General features: G+C 33.7%; 1 protein-coding gene across 2 annotated transcripts in view; it reads right to left on the minus strand.

The window, feature by feature from the left end:
- Positions 1-26237, minus strand: part of LOC142979336 (SH2 domain-containing protein 4B-like) — a 76071-nt gene that overhangs the window by 20367 nt on the left and 29467 nt on the right. For both annotated transcript variants that reach the window (XM_076124195.1, XM_076124194.1), the window contains exon 2: positions 16405-16451. The gene's annotated coding sequence lies outside the window, so the exon portion shown is untranslated. The remainder of the gene's footprint in view (positions 1-16404; positions 16452-26237) is intronic.

The following is a 26237-nucleotide window of genomic DNA, read 5'->3' on the forward strand; positions in this document are numbered from 1 at the left end:
CTATCTTTACAATCTTACCTCACATTATTATCTGAAATTTCATAACAGAATATCCATAACACTAGCTAGAGCCTGACAAAGGCAGTAGAGTCGTGACTGTGTTGCGACATCAACCGTTCGTGACGGATACAATACTATGTTGTATAGACCTGTATAGTTCAAAAGTGAAGGTGATACAAATGGCAGAGCTTTGAGCTTTATTCGCTTGTCTTGTCCTTAATACTTCGTTGCTTAGTTATTTGTTACCTGTCTGATGGATAGGATGAGATGTACAAAAGATCTTTAGTAAAAAATCCCTGTACTGGTTTACTGTACGGTGGAAAGCATGAATTTGCCTGTATTAGATTATTTTACGGTGAAAAACATGAGGTTGGAAACTGTAGCAATAACAGTACTATCAAGCATCCAGAGTTTGACATTTGAAATGTACAACAAAAATAGTTCGTACAGCGCCCGCTAGAGACGTTGATCAGATTTTCGTAAGAAATTTGTCGATAGGTAACGGTCGATAGTGGTAGAGAAACGCGCTACTGCAATTAAATATTACGAATTTGCAATCGAGAACCTACTATAATAATATTATTATAATGTCCCAAAAAACTTCATCCTGTGTGATAACTTTTTGTGCACGCAATACTGGATTAAGGACTGCCCCTAATATTTATTTTAGTCTCCAGCTTTAGCCATTACTAATTCTGCAATGCGCCTAGGTCATACCCGTCATGTTTCAATTTGACCTTAAAGTACGAGAGCTTAAGACATTTAAGTAATATTAAGCACTTATAAACAAACAAACCAACTAAGTAGTTAGTCTTTCAATTACGTTTTTATAAAGCTTTCCTTGACATTTAGTACATACCTACTCGACTAGTCGTATATTAGAATGTTTCTACTTCACTGAAGAATACAATTTACAACCACACAAACATATTTATTGATCCCTGAAGTTTAGAGCAGCAGTAAAAACTATAAGGCTTGTCATAAGCCTACACATTAATTTACACAATAAAATTAATTATTTTAACCAAATCCCCGTGATAAAGAAATAGCACAATTTAATATGTCACTTACTTTTGGTCTTATGTCATGTTTAACTAAAAATCAAGCCTATTTTAAAACAATATTTAACCTAATAAATAGGTTTGTCCTGCGTCCACCACTCTACGCTGTGCAAGAGTAGATTGACGACTTATCTTTAAAGAACTGCTTACAAAATCTCGTACGTAGTTTCCAAAGAGGGTGTAGGTACATCATGCAGGTGGCCGGTTAGAAAAAAACCCTTAGCCAAATCTCCTTTACAGCGAGAGTCTTTAAGAGAAATATGTGTTATTCCGACCACATGTAGCATGGGCTAAGGACAAGAAAAAAACAGATTCTTCAAGATTTTCTTTTCGCGTAAAAAAACTCAATATTATAATGTGTTTATTGTGTATACAGCTTCTTCAAGATTTTCCTTCCCCGTTAAAAAAGCTTCATTTCATACATATATTTAACCTTGAATGCGAATGTTACGTCACCTCTGATGAATGCACGCACAATGTTCGCTGAAGAAAGTGCGCGGCCAGAGTGGGTGAGGAGTGGGTGACCTCCACGAGGTCAAGGATAGCAATGCAAGCTTCGCGGTAACGTACATATAGATATGTTTAAATTGTGCAGGAGCTTTATGTTGCGTCACCTTCTGCAGTCAGTTTGCTTAGGTAGCTATGATTTTATGGAATTTCTAGCGGCCGACGTGACTTTACGTGAACGTTCACAGCATTTTTTATAGCTGATCTTCCTTCCCTATAAATATACTTTATACCTAAGCATATACATAAAAGTTTTTACCCCATTTTACCCCCTCCTCTCTTTGTGCTTCTCTACACTTCCTAAGGAATCTTCATACTAAATTTCAACTGTCTTCGTTCAGTAGTTTTGGGTGTGCGTTGTTCATCAGTCAGTCACACGGTAATAGAAGTGTTTTATAAACATAGATTATAATTCTATATTCTCCTATAGTTGGTGGTCAACCTTATATGAAAGTTGTTCACGACGCCCATAAAGCCTTTGACGTGACGTCACCTTAATTGGCAACAACCCAAACCAATTTTCAACATGCCCTCCGTTCACGGAGACGCTCTATACCACTACAAATTCACCCATCTATGGAATGACCGCGTAGTGGTTGCTCAACCCACAGATAGTTTATCCAACGCTCTGTTCATTTACCACTACGCGGTCACCCATCTATGGAATGACCGCACCAAGGGTTGCTTAACGTTTGCCCAGCAGTCGTAGCGGTGGTGTGGTAACTACCGGAACTACTGCACTACGGACGTTGCCAATTAAAACAGTGTAAAGTAGACATTGTAGTATCGATGACAATGCACTGACAATCCAATGAATATGTTTGTAATTCTTGATTTATTAAAGCAAAAGAAATAAGGGTAATTAATTCATGTTTTTTACTAGCGATAAGATATTACAAACGGCTATTACGTTTGTCGAGTTACTGTCTATTTTATGGAAAACTGTGTGCGTGTTTTTCTGAGTGCGAGTATGTCAGTCCGTATATAGAAGTAAAGTAAAGTACATGAACCCGTAGGCAAATGAAAATCATTTTGTGTTAAGTACTTTTATACAAGGAATAATAAGCCTGGGAAGAAAATCTACGTTGAAATAGGGTAGATTTTTACACATATAGTTTACTAGAGGCCGCCCGCGACTTCGTCCGCGTGGAAACCCTTACCGTGAAAATCTCGATAAAATCCCCGGGATAAAAAGTAGCCTATGTGTTATTCTGGGTCTACAGCTACTTACATTCCAACTTTCATCGTAATCGATTCAGTAGTATTTGCGTGAAAGAGTAACAAACATCCATACATTCTCACAAACTTTCGCATTTATAATATTAGTAGGATTACGTCGCAGATCGTCGATTTTTATGTGATATGTTTCAAAATCGGTTTGATATGTGCTTTACACGAAATAAAACGATCTTAGAAAACTGATAAAAAAACACAGAAGACATAAAGAGAAGGAGTAAAGTAAAGTTCTTTAGGGTGTAGATAAATGTCGATACGGTAGGATAAATACTTAAAGGTTGAACACACAAATTAATATGTATGGTCTTTTTATCTAAAGGGTATTGTTCAGTTCGTAGATAAGCGCTATGCTCCTGCGCATGTTTAATTGAGGTCAATGATCATGTGAAATGAACTCACTGGTAGTTTTATTCTTACTTATTAATGTAAAGCTTGTTTTTGTACTTTTAAACTTTATGGACAGGGTCAAATTATTGTCCAACATAATTCTGTGGCGGATCTAGGGTAAAGCACGAAATCTAAGATTAGTTAGTGATTCTAAAAAGTGAATATTACCTCCTATTATTTGGTCCCTGCCTACCTGTGTGGGAAAAGGCGTGATTATCTGTATGTATGAAAGCGAATAGGTATAAGAATATCCCCTCCCTCCCTGAAAGGTGATCTTGTCTTGCCCAAATACAAATCAAAAATTAACAAATATCTAAAAAAATCGCGTTAATTATTAAAGCTATTAAAACATTGGTCCCTTTTCACTTTTTAGTAATTTTGTTTTGACCAACTAAACAAGTAAGTTAATTCATTAAACGACCATGAGTTCCAAATGTGTACAGCACCATTAAAGTGACAGTTGGCCAACTTTATACAAATTTTAAAACAATCACAACGACCCACTTCACAAATATTGATGTCAATTAACAACCGGCCGCTATTCGTTTGTCTATGTGCGAAATGTGCCAAAACTACTGAACTTTGGCCATAAAGTTCATTAGGTACGTGAAACTCGGTTGAACCTTCTTCGCTAGTATGTTATTACGAGAAATATATAAGCGGAGATATATAAAATTCCGAACTTAGTTATCAGTGACCCGGCTTATACGTCTGATGATGGTCTGACTGATACAGATATATTATATAGTAAAAATACATAGATTTTTTATTATAATCCAGATAAATCGTGCATGCCAAGGCTTTCTACTAAGTTGTTGGACTATAGTGAGCATGGTTAAATCAATTAAGACATGAGAAAAATACTTATAATAATGTTCATAATAACATAGCATTTTTAATGATGCAATAATACTAAAAATATAATTTTAAAAGTAATTAACCTTCTGACATTGTCCTTAAAACACTCACGAAGATGAATAATCACGAATATCGGAACGTATTCAACTGACAATTATGTTTTAGGTCCGCTTCGATAATGGCGGCAATCATGCAGCTGTCACAAACCACAACTTTGATATATCGGTATTTGATTATGCGCATGTGTTGCGAAACTTGCACTGCAGTGTACAATTTAGTTTCACAACCAACAACTACACCTACCTACAATTTAGATCGGTACAAATCTTTATTTCATATCGCACCAAAAAACTTCTCGTGTTCGTACTCGAGAACGATGCAACTCTCAACTGTCAAACAAGCGAAGCGATACTACAAATTGTTTATAAACAATGATTTATGCCTCTCTAACTTATTTACTACAGACGGCCTCGGTATGCGTGCGGCACGCCTTGACCATAATTCAAACAACAAAAAAAGTATCCATGTCAAAATCTAGAACAGTGAAAACTTGAAATACGCTAAGAAATAATTCAAATTTTTGTCAGTGCCGCGCATTTTCGCAACTTTTTTAAAACAATAAGCTGTCAGTGTGACATACGTCAGATGGTTTAGCGCGGGAAACAAAGCGCGCTCGAAAGTGGGTTGCACAGACAAATTAGAGGTTACACCTCTCCGTGTCATGGAGTTCGCATAACAGATTTCTATCTCATCTTGATTTGTATCACTTTCGCCATACCGCGTAATTATGTAAAAAATCCCGTTTTAATAGTAGCGTATACAAGATAAATTGTCTTAAATTCTCTACGTTTAACATGTCAAAGTACCACATACTTATTTTACTGACATGACATAGTTTCACTGCAAATTCCTGCTAATTGAGAGAAATGTATAACATTTTCTTGTTAATGAGTACAAGTATTTCTTTTCCAGTAATACGGACCAGCGACATATTTATACATGCGTTAAATCTTATTTATAAAATAAAAATAAACAAGTCGAGCCGAAAATAAAGTTTAAAAAACAAAAAAAATTGTTTACTACAGTTACTCAGTATACATTATTTTCTCATTATCGTAGCACCATTACCCGTTTTAACTTATCAACGCGTGGGCAATAGGGCGTGGCAGAACAAGTGAACACGTGTGCGCGAAATAAAAAAGAAAAAACTGTTGGCTGTGGGCATTATGTCGCGGAAGGCGCGCTTTTTTGTCTATAGCCATGTCATTGAACCTTCGCATCCCAGAGACCAGTGTACTCACTCCTTTGTTATGATTATGAAATGTATTTGTAAAGACATGCCTTCACTTGTAATTTATGAGCTTTTACCGACTTTATTGTTTTAGTATTGCGAAATAAGAGTATAGGTAGACGACTTTTCTATTGTGTTACAGAACTTGAAAAGAGGAACTCAATTTTTAAGGCCAAAACCCAACTAAATTGCCTGTTTAATGACATCTAATATGAGGAAAAATACATAAGAACTTTAAGTAAATGCGCATTTTGAAATAGTAACATAACTTTTTTATCACAATTTAAAGACCTAACACCACGAGAAAGTAGTCCAAACTAAAATAAAACCCATTAAACCCACATTATTTTACAGTAACGCCAAAACAATGCAAAAAGCATTCACTTTTAATTACGAAAACGAAAATATAACGCGTAACCATTTGAAATTTTTAATACAATAAAGCAAAAACCGCCATAAATAATTGACAGAGGCTAAATAACAGTGTGTGTGAGTAAATTGTAGTCTACAGTTAAGTTAATAGTGCCATAGACAAGTAACAAAACCTTAATGCTCACTCACTGTGAAAAATGTACAAAGGTTATAGACATGTGTATAAATGATGATCGAATTTTTGAGTGAGTTTTTTGAGTTTGACATGTTTTTGATTTATTGATGTGTGTGAATTTAGGTGCAAAAATTTAATAAAAAAAAGAAAATCGTTATTTATATTGGCTAAAGGTAAATATACTCAATTTAAGTTACCTATGTAAGGTACCTGTTACTTTGGCGTGTATATATAATTATGATTATGAAGGTAGAAATGATTTTAAGAATAACTTAAAATTGAGCGTCTTTGGGATATTCGGCCGCAAGGTGCATATTAATTATTATCGTTTAGAGCACTAAAAAGAGAGTACGTACGTAGCCAGGTAATTTACTTTTAAAGTTAAAAATAGCCTTGTTGTTATAATTCTTATTTCTTTTACAAAATCGTAATTCAAACTTTCATCGCCACTGTTTACAGGAACAACACAAAAATTAATTTAATTAACTTTAAAACAATTAATTTTTGCAACCAAATTACATCGTGGTTACGCAAATGTCGGGTATAAGTGTTGAAAACGAGAAATTACGGCGCGGTCAACGCCCCCTGGTGAGTTCGTGCGAAAATAAAAGTTAACCATGTGCGTTCATAATAATATAACATGTGTATGACTATTAGGCCTTATTGACGTGTCTTTGACATAAATAAAGTTTTTGGGTCACTAGAAGTTTAAATTTTAATAACGCAATAAAACAAGTTCAATGAAATACATAGTTAATTGTTAATGAAAAATTGTGAAAATACAATATTTTTTTACAATATAAGCACAATACCAGTTTGTACCTGAGATTTTTCCGCGTAGAGCATTTTTACGAGGTAAAATACCCTTTTTAGGTTATAACTTTTCATCTAAAAAAATTAGTTGCTTTTGGCGAACAAACTTTCATAACTATAATGTTAAGTAAGATTAAACAAGATATTTTACAAGTTGTTATTTTTGAGATAGAAAAGATGTGGTCTAGTAAAAAGATTACGAAAATCACCTCATTATACTGTAACCAAACACAGCTTAGAATATTACCTAAAACCTAAGATAACATCTCGTTACTTAACTGAAGTGAAATAACAATTACAATAATATTCTATTTTATACGTTTAATTAATAAAACACGGTCAAAATTATGTTTCTAGAACTTATTAAACAATTATATGTAACTGTGCACTTTTGAACGTCAAATTGACAAGTTACTATGCACTGTAGGTAATATTGACGTTGACAGTTGCACAGTAGCGGACGTAGTAAAACGTATAGTAACAGAACAATTGAATAAAACGATTGAAATATGTTTCTTTACTATATTCGACAAAAAATACATGATTTTGATTACATTGAGGTGCATGATAGGAGCCTCCCCGCGGCGTACCCTGGAAGCAGCTAAGTTCGGTACCTAACGCAGAATCTGGGCTGACTAAACCATTCACCAAAATGGTACCCTCAAACATTAGGCTAAACATCCCGCTTCTACCTCCAGATACCACTGACTCGTCTCAGACATGAAACAAAAGTGCACTGTATCTAATTTTGACGTTGACATTTGCACAGTAACTGAAATTACAAAACGCATAGTAACAGTGAACGAAACAGTCTGATTACGAACGAGTTACGTATTTAGTCGACTAAAATGGTTACTAAGATAAATAACTATTGTTATTTTAACTGTATTCTCTCACGCAATCTTTATGATCTGTACCGGGAAGTGCTTTGTTAATGTCACTAATTAATACTGTTACTTCGTCAACGTCTGATAAATGTTGATTTTCTTGTTCTTCTGTACATTCTAAGAGATGGCGACATGCACAGAAAAAATAAGCATCACATAATATATGATGGTTTGGTATTGAACGGGTTATAAATATTACGAACCTAAAAGAAAGGATCGCCTCTATTGAAAATAAAGTATTTTTATAGATAGATATTATTAACCCAGTAGGTACTTAATTCTAAGCTAAAGAAAGAAATGAACTATACGTTACTAAAGAGTAATTCATGTCAAAATAAAACTGTTGTTGGGTCGGATAAATACCTATTAAATACTTAAAAAATGGACTAATTAATTATCAAAATTGAGATGTTAACGCTTGTTTTTTATAAAACAGGGCAGTCCCATTGTAGTCATTAGCCCTTAAAAAATATAACACTCAATACATATAACACTAGGTAAGCGACCTAATAAAACAAATCAAAATAAGTATTATCACACCTACTTAAAAAAATATCTAATTATCCTAACTCAAATCTCAATTTTCAAACAATGCCAACTCAAAAATTAAAAACTGCATTTTAAAATTACAAAACGTAAAGAGCCGCATTTCGTGTCATTTTCCTCCTTTCACGTTTTATTTAACTTTTAAAGCCAGTAATCCTATCAGAGTTTTTTTATTGAGATCCACATTTTCCCAGTTCCCGAGAAGAGACATCGACAACGAGTGAAAACTGTTAGGTCTGTGATGCACTTGAATGTGGCATTTTATAAGTAAGTGCGTGAAATTATTATAGAAATTGTGTTTTAGGCTGTAACTAGTCTTATGGTAGAATTTTGTTAAAGCAATTAGCTAAAACTGTTTTTATTTTCTACAAAAATCTTACTAAGTGCTGTGTTTGTAAGAATGTATTAACTATCATTTAAATTTGTGATATAAATTCTACTAGTGCTTATTGTTTCTTACTCTAATAACCAAAAATAAATCCAAAAGTACTGAATGGATATTAATACATTTCACACAGAGATAGTTTACAATATTCGGATTAACTCAAGATAAAGTAATAAGGTTTTGAACCAGAGGAATCCTACAACTAGGACGAGCTATTTTTGGCAAAGAATCCAACCGGACCAAGTCGCGGGCAGAAGTAAGTATTAAAAAAAAACAAATTTAAATTCCATGATACAGAGAAATGTGGCTCAATATCATTTGACAAAACAAAATCTTAAAACCAAAAAATATCTTTGTGCTTAATGATATAAAACTCACGGTTTGCCTTTAAAAACAGCCATAGAGCAAAACATAGTTTCTAACCTCTTTAAGTAGCGATGTTCAGTTTCTAGATTGTACGATCTAGAATGTTAATGTCATTGCGTTGTGCCCATTTATGTGCAATCACGCTGTACATGTGACCATAGTGACCATAGTGACCATACGACCACGTCACTTTACAACCGATCGCGCAATGCATCTTGGATGTCTTTACACATCTGCAATGACTGGTATTCTGTTCCACGGAAATTGAAAAAAACATCCGTTAGTCTGTCGAACAAAAGAAATCGTATCTCAAATATCCCATTCAGAAAACACAACAACCTCTGAGAAAATGAGCTGTAAAGATATTTTCCCAAAACAAACGATGCAAATTCGTTTGTCTCGGTAAGCGAAGGAAGTAAAAAATAAAATGACTAAATGAATGCTCACCTAGTTATTATACAACGAGTCTTCTATTTTCTTCTAGACTGTAAGAGAAAGCGCTGAATTTCAATTTCATGAAATGTTAAACCAATTCGAAACAGAATTTTGCATTTAAACGAAGCCAACAGAGGTCAATTTAATAAAAATTCAATTCAGACGCAGTCTTTCAAAATTTGACCAATTTAAAACAATTAACGGAAACAAAATTACTGCAAACAATGGCTGCTATCAATGAAATTAGGACGGAAATTTAAAATAAGGTTTAAATTGGCGTGACGGGTGTAAAAATGTACGATAGTAATCGATTTACAAATAAACGATCAAATAACGTAATGTTGTGAAAATGGTTGACAGTTGGAGATCCAAAATGGCGGCCCGGTTTTTAAATTTAAATGTAAACAATGACATCTTTTGTCCTTGAGAAGATGGTGAAAGTTGCCGCCAAGTGGCCAAGCTCCGGAAGTCTAACATTGTTAAACCTGACCTTTTTGGACGCAAGTGTGTTGAGAAAACACCTGGCTGGAGACAATCATGTTTTGTATATGAACCGCAATGTTTTGACGCCGCTAACTGTGTTAAAAATAGATTATTTATGTGCTAAAACAGCGCTACTTTTCTTTTAGGAATATTATGTAAAATATGTAAGCATATTATTACTCTTTGGTTACGATTTCAATCTTGCAAAGTTGGTGAAATCACAAACATAACAATTTTTATTAGGAGAGTTAAGCTAATCTTCTAGTGTCTTAACTTCAAAGTTATACGTTATATTGGACGTTAAAGTTCAATGAACATTAAAACTAGCTTAGTAGAATATAAATATATTTTATTACATCATCACGGCATTCTTGATATAAGAGGCAGTTTAAATTCTTGACTCAAGGCCACCTGTGAATGATAAAATCTATAAGAAGAAAAAAAACTTATTTTGTTTTATTTCAAGGGCCTTTGTGACATTTTGGACTGCCATTTTTGCTGCAGAATACTAATAGACGATTGAGAAAAAAAAACATTCGGAATTTGAGTAAAAAAAATGTCTTGTTAAATGCGAAAGTCTGGATCGATTCTTGTTTCTACTACTGAACGGATTTTTATGGCATTTAGCATATACTTAGATTGTTTATAACCTAATCAGACCATAGCTGCGAGAAGTAGTAGTGAGTAATAAATTAGTTACTGAAAAGAAATCTATACCATTCATATTCTTATGAGAACAAAAACTCAATGAAGAATTCAATTCGCAAAACAGAATTAGTCGCGTCTCTTGCTGAATTTTAGCAAAACGACTACAAACCAAGAAAGCTAGGTGACAATTAGATTTAGCATTACTAAGCAATATGCACCGTGCACAGCTTTCTCTCCTACCGGCAAGACATTCGGATTTTCACTGAACATCTTTAAAATTTCACTGCTCAGTTTGAAGATTTGGCTCAAATAGTTTTAGACTGAGATAGATGGAAAAGGGCCTTTGCCCAGCAGTGGGACTAAGTATGTGGGCTGATAATAATAGTAATATTTGTTTTATAACGAAACAGCTGCTCTGATGTTCCTGTTTGATTGAAGAGTGTCAATTACTTGTGATGTAACCAGTTTAATAGTATTAATAATTATTTAGCTGCATCTCTATCATAAACAGTCAAAAACCTCTCGAAATGTAAGTAAGTAGGTACATTAAAAGCCTGTCTTTACAACACGCGGTATTATTCTGGGCAACTAAGCGATTTCAAAAATCTTTCGCTGATAGGAATCTGCACTACATTTGATAAGGATTGTTTCTTTATCCTAGGAAATGGTTAAAACATCTTTGAATGCGGTCTAAGGCATGAGTATGATGTTGTTTCATGGAGATCATTAAGTGTACAAATAAGCAGACTGACACCCAGAGCGAAAATATGGGACTCCCTGATAGAAATTTTGATTCAATGAGTATTTTATACCAGTAGCGATGTATTCTATGAAAAAATGAAAATGAAATTAAATCAGAGCAAACAGCATTTATGCAAAATATAATATATTTCACTTTTCAACAGTATAACACAAAATAATCTCCGAGCGGCGTATTTTACGATTCGGTAAATAAAAAACTGACAATTAAACACCAAGTGGATTACAGCGCACTTTCGTTTTCTACTAATTAAAATGAACCACCGTACTGAAACCTGCACAAGCTGAGTCGTAACTAAAATATCATCATTTACTTACTAATTACTTGGTAAAGTTACACGTCATTTTCGTTTAATTGCTAATGTTACATGATTTCGGTGATATTTTCCTTGTTTGCTAAGTTTTTAATTACTTAGGCTTTAGACTAAATAGCTAATGCTAGTTATCTCCTACTATGTGTTTATCATAAACCAGCATTATGTCCAGTTAATTATGAACAATTCAGAAATGTACAATAGTATAATTATCGTTATTCTTTATCCCATTTTAAAACTCCGCTACTGGGCAAAAGCCTTCTTGACTTGTTCGTATATTGGGCTAATAATATCCAAACGTGACTAGGTCTCTTTTATCTTACTCGTATCAACGCCGACCATTCAATGGCGCTCAGCTAATGACATTATTAGCTCATCTTTCTAAATGTTAACAACTGTCATCAAAACGGCATGTGTGTAAATTTTCAAAAAACCAAACAGCAACATGTGTACAAACTACAACAGTTAAAAACCGCTATTCTTCGATAAGATTACGGTAACAGTAGTTTTGTAAAAGTACGTCAACCGATAAACAGTACAATAGCTTACGACGGAGGTTTCACGCCTGTTCGCATTTGAATATACGTTTGAGTTTCGGTTTAACGATCACTGCTGACATCACTTCGAGGACAACCGCATTGCACAACTCTATTCACTATAGTAATGACATAATTGACAATTTTGACAGTTGTATTGTCAAATGGGGAGCTATGTAAGGTCAGATTAAATGTTTCTGCTACCAGCCATAAAAAAATGTAAAATTTTATTTATTTTATTTCATTAAAAGGCAACTTCCGCACCAAGACACGTGTAGTAGGCACTTTTACAAACATACAAACATCGGACACAGAGCACAACCAGACCCGAAACAACTATTTATGGATGACACACATAATTATCACGTGTGTGAATCGAACCCACGACCTCCTGACGCGTGGCGACCACCTTAACCACTGCGCCACAGAGGCCGACAAACTGATTAATTATACTATAATAAATAAAAATTAACACACTTCCGTACAAAAATTGACACACGTTTTAAAAGGACTAGAAGAACAAGTTTATATTTAAGTGTCAGATAACCTATCTGCCAAATAAAGTGAATTAAGATGGAATTTTGACAGTTGTTTTACAAACACTTGCTGTAACTGTCTGTAAAACAACTGTCAAAATTTCACCTGATGAGCTATTATATACATATTGGTAAAACCCAAAAGATCGTGCAATTTAAATGAAGAAAAAGACCCGATACTCAAGTAGGGACAACCTAGAAACAGTCTAGAATCGATCTAGCCGCTAAACCTGAGTACGCAAGCCTCTCAAATGCTGTAACAGGATTACACTGTCAGCACGCGACAATGACAAACTTACTTTATTAGTTTCTACCCATGTCTTCTCCTGCATTGATGGATTACCCCTGATATCTATAATTACAACTTTATCCGAATAAAAAAGTATCCAATAAGTGAGAGAATACCTTACTATAGCAGTAATTGTCATAGTTATCTTGACATTAACCCGTAATAATGAGTAGATACAACATGTTTTATCTTTCTCTCATATCTATCAATAACACAATTATTTAATGAAAAGAAATGTTTATACATATGTATAATGTGGCAGTTTGTCATCTTCCACACAAATCATTTATTTTCGGCTATTCTCTACTTATATATCCTTTTACGTTTTATACACATTACACGTCTCAAAACGCATTTTTTCTTCAAAGATTTTTCTAAATGAGTTTAGCAGTTTCGTAGATAATCTCGTACAAATTTACATGCTCATATTACACTTGATATATTGTTATGACTTCAACGAATTGTGAAGGAGAACCGGTACATTTGTCTAAAAAAGGTAGACAGACTGAATTTAATGGCGTTTATGTACCATATCCGTATGTCTAGCCGAGAAGTCATAAAGATAAGTACCTAAATTACATAACTATCCGGCATAAAACTAATTATTATAAAGAGCTGGTTTACTTTTAGACGAATAATAGTAGTAAACTTAACTATTTTAACTAGTAGACTTTGCCAACTTTGTTATGAATAATGGGAATCGGAGCCCGTTCGCAGCCGTTTTAACAATCATCATAACAGTTCAGACCATTTTGAACAAATACTCAATGTATTATACTTATATGTACACTTCCATCCTTTATAATTACTCTGTTTAGAAACGAACCAGGAGAAAATCTGTTCAGTAGGTTTTTAAGTTTATAAAGGTAGGCGAAGGAGTTCGTCGTCATTACGTGTTCGTTTATGAAATATAGCTGACCCGCGCAACTTCGCTTGCGTCACCTAAGAGAATGGGTCAAAATTTTCCCCGTTTTTGTAAGATTTTTCCTTGCTACTCCGCTCCTATTGGTCGTAGCGTCGATATATAGGCTATAGCCTTCCTCGATAAATGGGCTATCTAACACTGAAAGAATTTTTCAAATCGGACCAGTAGTTCCTGAGATTAGCGCGTTGAAACAAACAAACAAACTCTTCAGCTTTATAATATAAGAATGTTAAAATGAGTTCATGAAGTATAGGTTAATAGACAATCTCACAGTTTAGTTTCCTGACAATAAGTTCAATTACGACGTCTGTTGTCTATGTAATCAGTATATATATAATTGATGTTTGGGAACCTTCCATCAGCTTGATACACGCCGGATTTTACGCAAACCGTGCATAGACTTAGTTTCTTTCTTTCGTTTAGATATCCTATTTGGCAATCTAGCCGCTGCAAATTGCTAAATGCCATGCCTCCATTCGCGTACCGTCATTCATTTCCAATTTTTGCTGATAATCAGTTTTTTTTTGAAAAATATAGGAGGCTATTTTTGATCCCGGATCCTCTACTCTTTAACCTAACTTTGGTTAATATTGATTCAGTTGTTTAGTTGTAAAAGCATTATAGACAGGGAGAAAGACTATCTCAATGTATAGAATATTAGTAAGTATTAATTAATTTGTACACAATTAAACTAGTCTCACACTTTTAGAGGTAAGTAAAATGTACATACATTTGGATATAATTGAGAAACTGACCTAAAAAGCCACATTTTATTCATCAACAACAAAAATAACATCGTAAACTCAAAGATATCGATGTTTAACACGTTTTTAACATTACATTATCGAATAATCGCTTGTATTCGCGTGCCGTTCGCAGTTGCCACAATATTTGTGACCCACTTGTTTCAATTAATCAATATTTTATCAATACGTAACTAATACAATGGAACAGACGATTACAGAAATGAAATCAGTGGTTAAACACTTCATAGTTTACTGACCGAATAATCTGTTAGAAATTTATAAATTCTTACTTATGTATGTACATGTGACCGCGGTTTCACCTGCTTTTTTCTTTGGGAAATACATAATATGGGATGCACCACGCTGAAAATAACTGAAATTAGTCCAGATATTCGATTTTTTATCGTAAAAAAAGACAAACAAATACACTTTTCTTTTATAATATAAGTATAGACTAGCCCAGTAGATTCCATAAAATTACAAATAACGTTACTTAGATTTAACGCACTAGTTTTCACTGCTACAGTTACTGAAAACCTAAATAGCCGTTATCGTTAGCGTTGAGTTCAATAACCATAATAGTTGTGTCAGCACGCGCATCGTTTGACAACAGCCGCGCAGTCGCGTGGTAGCATTGTGTTCGCTAACTGGAGCAGAACCGCGCATGAGCCACACTCCATACTTCCACTATTTATAGATTCCCATGATCATTGGGGAATCAGACTGTGTCATAAATGAATGAAAAGTCACGGATGTATGGAATAGCAATTATTTTTAAGTTGGATCTGTGATCGATGAGTTGTAGCGTTTGAATCCCACGCAAGCAGCCGCGGTATAAACCTTAGACAGCATTTTTCCAAGTTTTGTGTGTATTGTTCGATAAGTGAAAAATTGTGATGAAATTTTTTATGCTCAAGAGTTCTATAAACAGCTCTTGAAGAGCTGCAAAGTCCCTATCCTGTATTTGAATAAAGTTATTAAGTTAAGGTCTTATCTCCCTCTCCCGTTTCGGGAGAAGACCTATATCCAGCCATAAGATAGCATATAGTACATATTTTATTTACCTACACACGAAGTTATTATGTATATTCAAAATAAGTATCTTAGCCTTCACTGCGAAGGATAACGCGATGATACCCTTCATGCTGATATTTCTTTAATCAGTTTTTAAACGGCAGTGGTTGACTCTAAAAGTCAAAGGGTGTAAAGTCTTGGCCATCATTGAGACAGTTATATTTACCTATTTTAATTAATATTCGTAAATACGGATATAGTTATAAGGAAGTAATTCAAGCGGAAGACGTTGTATCGGTATATTTCTCATTAAATTGAATTGTACGTTGTTATATTTGAGTTTGTTGTTAATTAGATTAGATGCAGTTCATGTACTACCTGCTTGGAGTATAATTGCAATTTTGTAGCGGTTGTAAATAAACCATTTTATTTTTATTGATGATTACCGTCTGGTTACTGGAGTAATTTTGACAGGTCTTTGAGTGTTTTTTATGAGTATTTTAATCAGTTTCCATCATTACGATGCCATGCTAGCAATCAATGATATTGCCTTTTAAAGGCCAGGCCATAGACTATTGAATAAGATAAATCTAAGTTTTTCTATTTGATATGAACAGATTTCGTCGTGTCGTTTATTCATACAGTTGATATTTTATTGATATAAATCTAACTAATAATTTTACATAAAAATCATTGCCAGTGAATCCCCAAAATAAACGTAATCAGTGTTTATTGAAGAGCTTTGATCAGATAACGTCATTTTGTTCACCGGAAAGAATATCATGATAAAATAGATAAAAAAATATTTTTATCAGTCAGTGTTGTAATAACTTACCTTTTTTATCCACACGGCTGAATCGAGACGAACTAAGACATCAATACCTGAAAAAAGAAAATAGAATTTAAAAATTTCGCTTCCCTTTTTTTAAATCATTTATTTATGCAAGAGACTTCATATTATATACTGTGATTAACAGTAAAACAAAAGCTGCATATTTGTTGTTGCAATTAATAAAAAAGAAACAATATAATTAAGGCGACAAGATATAAAAAATATTTAGATGAGTAGTCCAGAAAATAATATTTATAAACAACTAGCTGACCCGCGCAACTTCGCTTGCGTTACATAAGCGTTAAAAATTTTCGCCGTTTTTGTAACATTTTTCACTGGTACTCTGCTCCTATTGGTAGTAGCGTGATGATATATATTCCTTCCTCGATAAATGGACTATCTAACACTGAAAGAATTTTTCAAATCGGACCAGTAGTTCCTGAGATTAGCGCGTTCAAACAAACAAACAAACAAACTCTTCAGCTTTATAATATTAGTATAGATGATTTCATCACAAATAAAAGATATGGAGAAATACTTCATTATCAGTTAACACATCCAAATTATTTCTCGAAGTAGAAAACTTCCAAAATATTTAAAAAAAAAACAGAAAATCGCGCCATGTTATGATAGCCATATAACCCTAAAAAGAAAATTTTACGTAAACATTTTTTTTAACTGGAATAAGGCATATTGCTCTATGAGGCAAAGGAAATCCTACAAAAAGTCTGAGTAAAATCTATTATTATCTGTAAATATTCAACAAGGTGTGATCGTGAAAGTCTGCAAACAATTTAATCTTCGCCATTTCGTTTACAAACCACTTAGCGTACAGTTTCACTCGACAAACTCAGGGTTTTACCTGCAGTTATATGGTTATATTTCTGTCGCTATTATCTCACTACTAGACAAATATAATTAAATTTTAGCAAATACTGTTTCGTAATAAACTGTGTTGATTCTTTCTTAGTGTTTTATGGTGGATGAAAGATACTATTTGCAGTGGTTTTAGCATCTATTTTTGACTCAATTTACAGCCAAAATTGCAGATTGTGAAAGGTTATTAACTACGCTTAATAGTAGGCTTTAGCATGACGTCAAAAATGCTATAGCCTTAAACTGTCATATATGTAGAGTCGATCCCCATGGTTTTCATATAAGGATACAAAAATCTTTTTCAAATTCCTCACTAGTTCTAGAAATAACTTACTAGAGTTTCTATAAACCTGGACATCCGTGAAATGTATTCTTCAAAATTCTATAAGTTATCATTTCGAATAGGTTAAAAATAAATGATGTGTTGAGTGTTCTTCTTTCTCAAAAGTACTTCTAACTCTCGCATTAGTACAGCATAGTCGAAGACCTTGTCAAATATTAGCATACAAACATGATACGGAAACCCATTTTATAAATTGTACATTACACAACGACAAATGAACGTCACGTCGTGTATCAAATGAGAATATATCAACAATATTGAGTATTCGCACCTCTACTTCCGACTACATAACAAGCTGCTGGCTGAATGAGAATATTACCACGGCCTATTTAAAAAATTTAATGTCATTTTTAAATTCTATGGGCAAACGTTCTATATGTATTTGAATTTTAAATTGTTCTGAATTGCAGAGCATGTTACACTATTGCCTGTGGTTTAAATATGTAAATTGAAGGAAAAATAATAGAAACTATATACGTCTTTTTCCCATGGGATCATAAGCAGCTATAATACAACAGAACATGCTACGATCTAAATAAGTTATTCTGCCTTATTTGCAGAAAGTAAGGGCAAAAGTCGGACTACGCTCGCCCAAAGAGCTTACTAGGTAAGCCGTTGTAGATACTTACGGTTAGTAGTAACAGTTAAACTATCTACTGTAAAAATAAATCACCGAAATACAATATAATACGTCCATAACTTTTGACAACTAAACTAAATTGAATATTCGTATAGGTACGCATAACTTTTAAACAGCTAACAAAACTAAATTGAATATTTATTTTTTAATATGTTTGTAACTGTACGGACAAGGTTTGTATGAGATCGATGGGATCAAAATAATCCACGAGAATGGAATCAACGGGATCAACTTATACTTTACCAGTGCGAAGTCGGGCCAGTGCGCTAGTAAGTTATAAAGAAATGATGAAACCTCGCGTAAGTATCTTCAACGGCTCTCCCAAATTTAATCCACTGATTCATTCACACCACGTTAAAAATATGACGTGGTGTAGTTTTCTCGGTCATGGCGCATTTTTAGAAGAATATTTCAATGACGCACGCATACTCTGAGTTGTTTGTCAACAAATACTCGTATTTTAACCGACTACGCATGTGAGTGTGTTGTTTAAATATGGCGTAAACGTAACGCAAGATTTTATTCATACCGTGAAATTGAGACACAATTTCGACAGCCATTCATTAAAAATATAGTTTTAGGTAATATTTTATTGTTTTTGGTTTTATGTTATTTTCGGCAATATTACGATATACATATGTATATAAGATTTTATGTTAGCTGTGGCAATTAGTCCAACATATTATTTTAAACAGACAAACAGACAGAGATAGACATAATAGAGATTTCTTATTATATTGCCCTAAGCAATTTTTACAAATAAAATAATTTCACAAGTTATTTAATGAAAATTAAGCCGGAAATGCTTTTCAAATTTCCATTAGCTTATAAGAAACTGATAGGCGATCACTCTCAAACTCGCAATCAATCAAAAACAAATAAAAAATGCCTATTCCGAACTACCATTTTTTTACTTCCCATACATTCGGCTCTACTATTAATAACGAATATCAATCATTACAACAGTCAATAAATCAATGTAGCAGCTAAAATACGATACGTTCGAACAAAAGAAACCATTAAATTCAAATAAGTAGCTTGTAAGATATATCTTGTAAAAATAACAGTTAGATAAATAGCTGACACGAATAACAACGTTAAAAAAGCATAACTGCTATTAAATTTATTTTATCGTATGGTTAGTGGTCAACCTAGTGTCAAAGTTGTTCAAGCCGCCCGAAAGGCCTTTGACGTGGCTTAACCACTGTTAATAGACATCAACCGGAACTGCCTTTTGAACGGCCCTCCGAAGCTCGGAGACGCTTAGTTCAAATACCACTTTGCGGTCGTCCATCTTTAGAATGACCGTGCCAAGAGTTGCTTAACTCATAGGTCGTCGGAGGACCGGAGAATGCAACTGGTTATAAGTGCCTCACTGCTATTAATCAATAACCTAATATTTTATATCTAAATTTTTAACATTTTGCATGCGATTAACATCAATTTAAAAAACAGAAACTTTTCTTACTTTTTTTGTTTATTATTTGATTATTTTAAAGAGTCTATTGCGTATTTTGTAACATAATATCTGTAGAATATTGCAAATATTCGTCATAACAACTTGGTAAATATACGAATTAACCGCGTTTTGTCGATACTTTCTTTAAAAATAACGCTTATTGTATCTATACTAATATTATAAAGCTGAAGAGTTTGTTTGTTTGTTTGTTTGTTTGTTTGAACGCGCTAATCTCAGGAACTACTGGTCCGATTTGAAAAATTCCTTCAGTGTTAGATAGCCCATTTATCGAGGAAGGCTATAGGCTATATATCATCACGCTACGACCAATAGGAGCAGAGCAGCAGTAAAGAATGTTACAAAAACGGGGAAAAATTTGACCCATTCTCTCTTATGTGACGCAAGCGAAGTTGCGCGGGTCAGCTAGTTAAAAATAAAAGATTGTTAAGGCAAATATCTTCCGTTATCGAAATAACTATAAAAATACGGAACCCGTTAAAAACCACGTTTAACAATATCGATTGTGAAATGTACAGTAAGTTTGAAACTGAAATATAATGTTATTATAACATGTTATCGTTTTATTTTTCCTGTTACGATTTTTTTTAAGGTTTCAGGTCAAATGACGTAATGAACAAACAAATATCTTTGTATAAAGAATGGATAAACTGAAATTTAAACTATGGAAAGTGCTATGGTAAATACTTTAATGTATAACACTTACTTCTAAATAAGGATGTACATATGCAAATTCTGTGCAGATATTCGCATTTAACACAAATATTTTCCGGGTCGGAAATCTGGATACTTTTTGTCAAAAAAATATAATAATTACAATTCTTACTTGTTATAGCGGAATCGAACTGGAGAACCATTTTTTCCCTAAATTTCAAAGTACTCAACTATGCATCATCTATTAATAAAAACAGGAGAATTAATGATAATCGGCACAATGGCTTGTCCATGGGGGTCATTACATTGTGACCGGAAAAATCAGGACCTCTGTCAACACTATCTTCGAATATACATATAATATGTATATACGCGTATATTGGTATATCACCTACACGGTGTGATCTGTATGCGTACGCGCTGTGTACGAAAACGTTACGTAACAGCGAGAAAGCGTGGCAAAGTCAAGCTCGGTATTATAACTAGCTGAGACCGTCGGATGTACAGTCAACGGCAGAAATATGTTTATACTGTCACATTTACAATCGGATTTTTGGATGAAAATATCTAGTTATTTAATTGTTGCTGGTCAGGAGGAGTAGCTCACGCCTAAGTATCAAAAGCCGCGCGAATCGATCTCTCAGATTAAGCTGCGCTTGCCAGATTATACATACGGAGTTCCTCCGTGTTTCCGAAGGCACGTTAAATTGTCGGTTCCGGGGCACGTTAAATTGGTCAATGAACAATGCAGTGGTTGCAAAATTACTTACCTCCGGTTTCAGAGTTACATCTATCAGTAGTATATCTATTTAAACTGTAATTTTTATATGAGCTTAAACGCTATTTTATAGATAAACTACCTCTAAATATAACTCAGAAACCGGGCATTTGAAGTGAATACGCACGAGTAATTTTACTGCTGTCACTGTTAAAAATGCTTTTAAAATGTGACAGTGTAGATTTTTCTGCCGTCGATTGTACTTCGCTTGTTTGAATGCGAGACTGTCACAGTGCTTGTGATCGGATACGTGGTTTCCTTTGAGAATATGTTATGAGTACGTACCTACGTAATGTCGTGTGTTATGGATAGCTTGAAGAATTCTCAGGCATTGTTTTCGTGTCACAGTTTTAGGAAGTGATTGACTTGTTACGGATAACTAAAATATAACAGTGTGGTTGACAATAATTGACGAATTGAGAATAAATTGACGTAGTATTCGATTAAAAAATGTCTGCCCATAAATTGACAAAGTAAGTTTTTGCTAATTGAAGTAATATGGCCCCAGTACTCCATGCACTGCCTTTTTTTCATTCAAAAACTAGCCCTTGTGTTTCTCTGGTTTTATTTAGTTAATTTTAATCGGTTCTGTCGTCGGGAAGGGAAAAACATTACACGTTTGATATTAGTAATTATTGAGAATTCATCAAAGTATTACATATAACCATTTAATGATTAACTTGACCAACATTTTAAATTAAATTTAAACGAAAATAATTTTAAGCCTTAAACAGTATATTGAGTGTTTCTATATACATATAACCAGGGCCACAGTCATAAGTTTCGTTAGTCCAACGGTAAAACTGATTCATAAATAAAACATGTAATTGGTTGGAAATATTCCAAGAATGTTGACAGACAATGGACGCCATTGGGAGGTCTTCAAATGTGTGTTATGAATTTATAATTAGGCAAACAAATTAAGTAGTAACTAAATAAAAAAATACATTGATAAATGTCTGTTAAGTGGGTGTTTGTAGACTTTCTATATTCGTACTTAGAAACGTGACAAAAATTTGGTTACGGAGGTCATGACCTCTGGAAACTATGATTCAGTAGGACGCCCATAGCCAGTTGCGCTCACCGTTTGGTAAACGATCTGTGGGTTAAGCAGACGGTGACGCGGTCATTCTATAGATGGGTGACAGCATAGTGGTATTTGAACTGGGCGTCTCCGTGCTTCGGAAGGCACGTAAAAAGTCGGTCCGTGTTGTTGTCAATTAAGATAATAGTCGTAAAGCCACGTCAAAGGCCTTCGGGCGGCTTGAACAACTTTGACTTGAGAATATGTAGATCTCTCTCTCTTTAAGCTAATTTTCCTGTCACCAATTATTCGAGGATTCATTTTGACAGTTGTAACGTATCGTGTATTAAGAATCAGTCAAATCGTCATATAACGAATCAGATGACAATTGCGTGCTTACTTTAAAAAATCTACTTATTTTGCTTTCAATGCTTGATCAATTTTATTTTTGTCTGATTAATATGTTATATTTTCATTACACAAACGACGTCATAATCCCGATAAATTTTAATCAGACACAGGATACAAGTTTACATTACCGGCCGGAAACCAACTAATATTTATTTATATCCATTACATAAATACACCGCTAAAAAAACTGTACAGAATAAAACCTCAAATGATTCAACCTCAAATGAGTTTTAAAAATAAAACAAACGGAACTATTGAACCATAGAGGTCGCTACTTAGCTCTATGGTCTACGCAGTTTGACTTTCGTTTTCCTAAACATTCCATTGTTTTGAGTTCAAGGCTGGCTGTAGATTATGTTTCCTGTGCCTTTGTGCTATTTCTTTTGTGTTAAAGTTTCTATTTAATGCTAGTTACATAATTATATGGATTTGTTACGCTGTTTTTAAAGTAGTAATATTCGGTTTAATGCCTAACCCCCGGTTGTTGAGGTACATTTAGCAGTAGTTTATCTATTCAATAGCGTTTAAACTCATATAAAAACGCTATTGAATAGATAAACTATCGCTAAATGTACTCAGAAACCGAGGATTAGTCGATTTGTCGACATAATCTATAAAATGTATTAGAAGATTGTACTATACATATAGAATATGTACGTAGATGCTTATATTTTTGTAGTTATTAGGGATTTTTGGATTATGAAGTATATTTGGATATCTGTCTCAAAAGTTAAATTAAATTGTGTCGAAATAAGTTATCTGAACATTAAACAGTATAAATTATTCTATGATCGAGTACGAAAACATAATTTGAATAAACAAGCAGTACGATCGACTTTCATCAATCAGAGTTGGAATCCATAATTACCTCGTTTACTGCCGATTGAGTAACCGTTACGTACAGGAACCTGATCTAAATTACATATTACTTAGGTTATTATGTCATTTACGTATATTCAAGGAACGGGGGCCTACTTTAAATCAGCGAAAACGAATCTTCGCCCGTAGTTACGAACTTTTTCTCCATGATTTCAATAATTTCCAAGCTTCTTTCGTTCGTAATTTGTTTGGTATTTGAGTCTTATAAGCCATAACTTAATATAAAGTACGAAATCAGAAATTAACTTAGACGTATGACAGTTACTCAACATCGAAATTGAAATTAAACTTCAAAGTAGCATATTTTTCCAACAAAATGTAAAAGGTTTTCAAGTTATTTGCAGTATTTTGTTTGAATCCACACTTATTTTGTTATTACTGTTACTGGTGTAAATTTAGTATTTTAAGGCATGTTATAGGAACTCGTTATACCCAAAAAATCATTCATAATACTTTTTCCGCCGATGCGAATGTAATCAATCAATAACTGCTTTTACCTTCAAAAAAAGGTTACAGACATCAATCTTATAGACTTATAGATATAATCATAATAATAAATGCGGAATTTCATCGTAAAACTTTCATAATACTAGCGTGTTAGTGTAAAATTCATCAATGTCGAAATCTGATGGAGGCTTTTCACTTTTCCCCCATTATCCAAGTTCAGAGCAGGGTCATGGCAACATTGTCACACATAACATGGCAACACCGCTAACGTTTCGTAACAATGAATAATGCATCGAAATTCACAGGCTTTTTGTTTCGTTAAAATAGATTATTGTTTATGATTTAGGACTGCTTTTTTAAGATTAATATAATCAATCTATGGTTGGGATGTAATTGACAGGTAATTTATGGAATCTGTCAAATGTGTCATAATATTTCTTCTTTTACTGATGATGGGAAAATTTTACGTCATTAATCAGTTTATACCTTCCTTATATCAGTAATTGGGTAAAAAAATTTTGCTCTTTAATTTTACAAGTCTAATATAATCCACCTCATTTGAACAACAAATTGGATGGAATTAATCTAAAAAAAATGCTACTAATTGACCATTTTATAGAAAAAAATGTTTAGATCAAAGCCTGGTAGGTGCTAAAAGCATTTTATTTCCAGCCTAAACAAGAATGTGTTAATAATATTTTATTAGTTTAAATTATAATCATCCAAATGGCCGCCTGTGAGGTATTTTACAAATTTACATACATTATCTTCGTTTATTAATACAGAACTAGCTTAATTTAGATGTATGGATTGAACTTTGTAGACCCGTTTTAGATATAAAGAAAACTATTTGATTTTAAACCATAATTTTACAAGAATATTTTTTTAACCGACGCTTATTTTATTTTTTACGATTTAGGGTACCTACCAAAAAGTGTAGGTATTCTGCCTACGAGATGTTCGAAATTTGAAAGTGTTTTGGCGGCAGGAAACTGCCACTTATTTTTTTTTTATAAAGAAAGGCAAAAGTAGTTACAGTTCAGCATTAATCATTCAGTAATAGATATATGTAGATATTTATTACAATTTTAATTAGAAACAGGATATTAATAAACTCAAACTTAAAATGATCTACAAGCTAAATTGCTCTGGACTACTGGATAAGTAAATACTAGAGATGAAACGGATAGCAGTTTGGCCGGATACCGGATACCGGATATTCGGCCTACCACCTGGCCGGATAGCCGGATATCCGGCCGCCGAATATTCGGCGGACCTTAGCCGTTTGGTGCAGCGCACACACACTTGGCGTAGGCGACGTGCGAACGACCGGGTGGCCTCAGTTTGATTCGGGTCTTTTCGTTGATGAGCGAAGTTAGCAATTCTTTCATTCATTGACTTATTGTGTCGATTGCAGTGCAGACACGTGCGTGACTTTAGGTTATTATTTCATTGTGCTATTGTTATTTGAAAATTTCAAGTTCTTAAGTCTTACTAAATAAAGTAAATAATTACTAAACATTTTTTTTTATCCAGACCTTTTTTTATTTCGGCCGGATGTCTATCCGGCCGAATAGTAGTTATCCGGTATTCGGCCGGATAGTATTAAAGCCGCCGGATAGGCCGGATACCGGATAGTTACCGGATATCCGTTTCATCTCTAGTAAATACATACATAAAATAACGACTACTTCCCATACGAGTAGGCAGAGACCAGAAGACGCCACTAGGTACGATCTCTACAAATTCCCCTAATATAAGCAAATATCATATTGAATGGGGAATTTGGGTAAACCCATAAGTATTTTATATGCTATCTAAAATATCTACTCGTAGTTGATATAACGTTACAAGATCATTGTTGAAGTTGTAATCATTGTGATTCACCATATTTATCAATATGTCAAAAAACCCAAGATTCAGAGTGTCTTGATAACACTTCATTTTGATCAATACGTTTATCACGCAGCGCGCACTCTTTATTTACATAATTTTCAGTACCTAACTACAAATAACCAGAAATACCTTTACATTGAATCAATTGAGGTAAACACATATTAATTAATCATATTATTATCATTAATTGGTGCCTGATCGATGACACTTTATATTCTCTGTAACAAAAAGTCATAACCTATTTATAGAATACACACGAATTCAGGAAAAACATAATAATACCTGCTACATAATTATGATTTCGACGAATTGAAAACATCCTCCTTTTTTTGAAGTTGGTTAAAGACATAGTCGCTTTTCGCTTGTCTGTCCCTTTCCCTATAATATATGCAATAATAGAATATCTAATAA

The sequence above is a fragment of the Anticarsia gemmatalis genome, chromosome 16, assembly GCF_050436995.1.
Source record: "Anticarsia gemmatalis isolate Benzon Research Colony breed Stoneville strain chromosome 16, ilAntGemm2 primary, whole genome shotgun sequence".
Lineage (NCBI taxonomy): Eukaryota > Metazoa > Arthropoda > Insecta > Lepidoptera > Erebidae > Anticarsia > Anticarsia gemmatalis.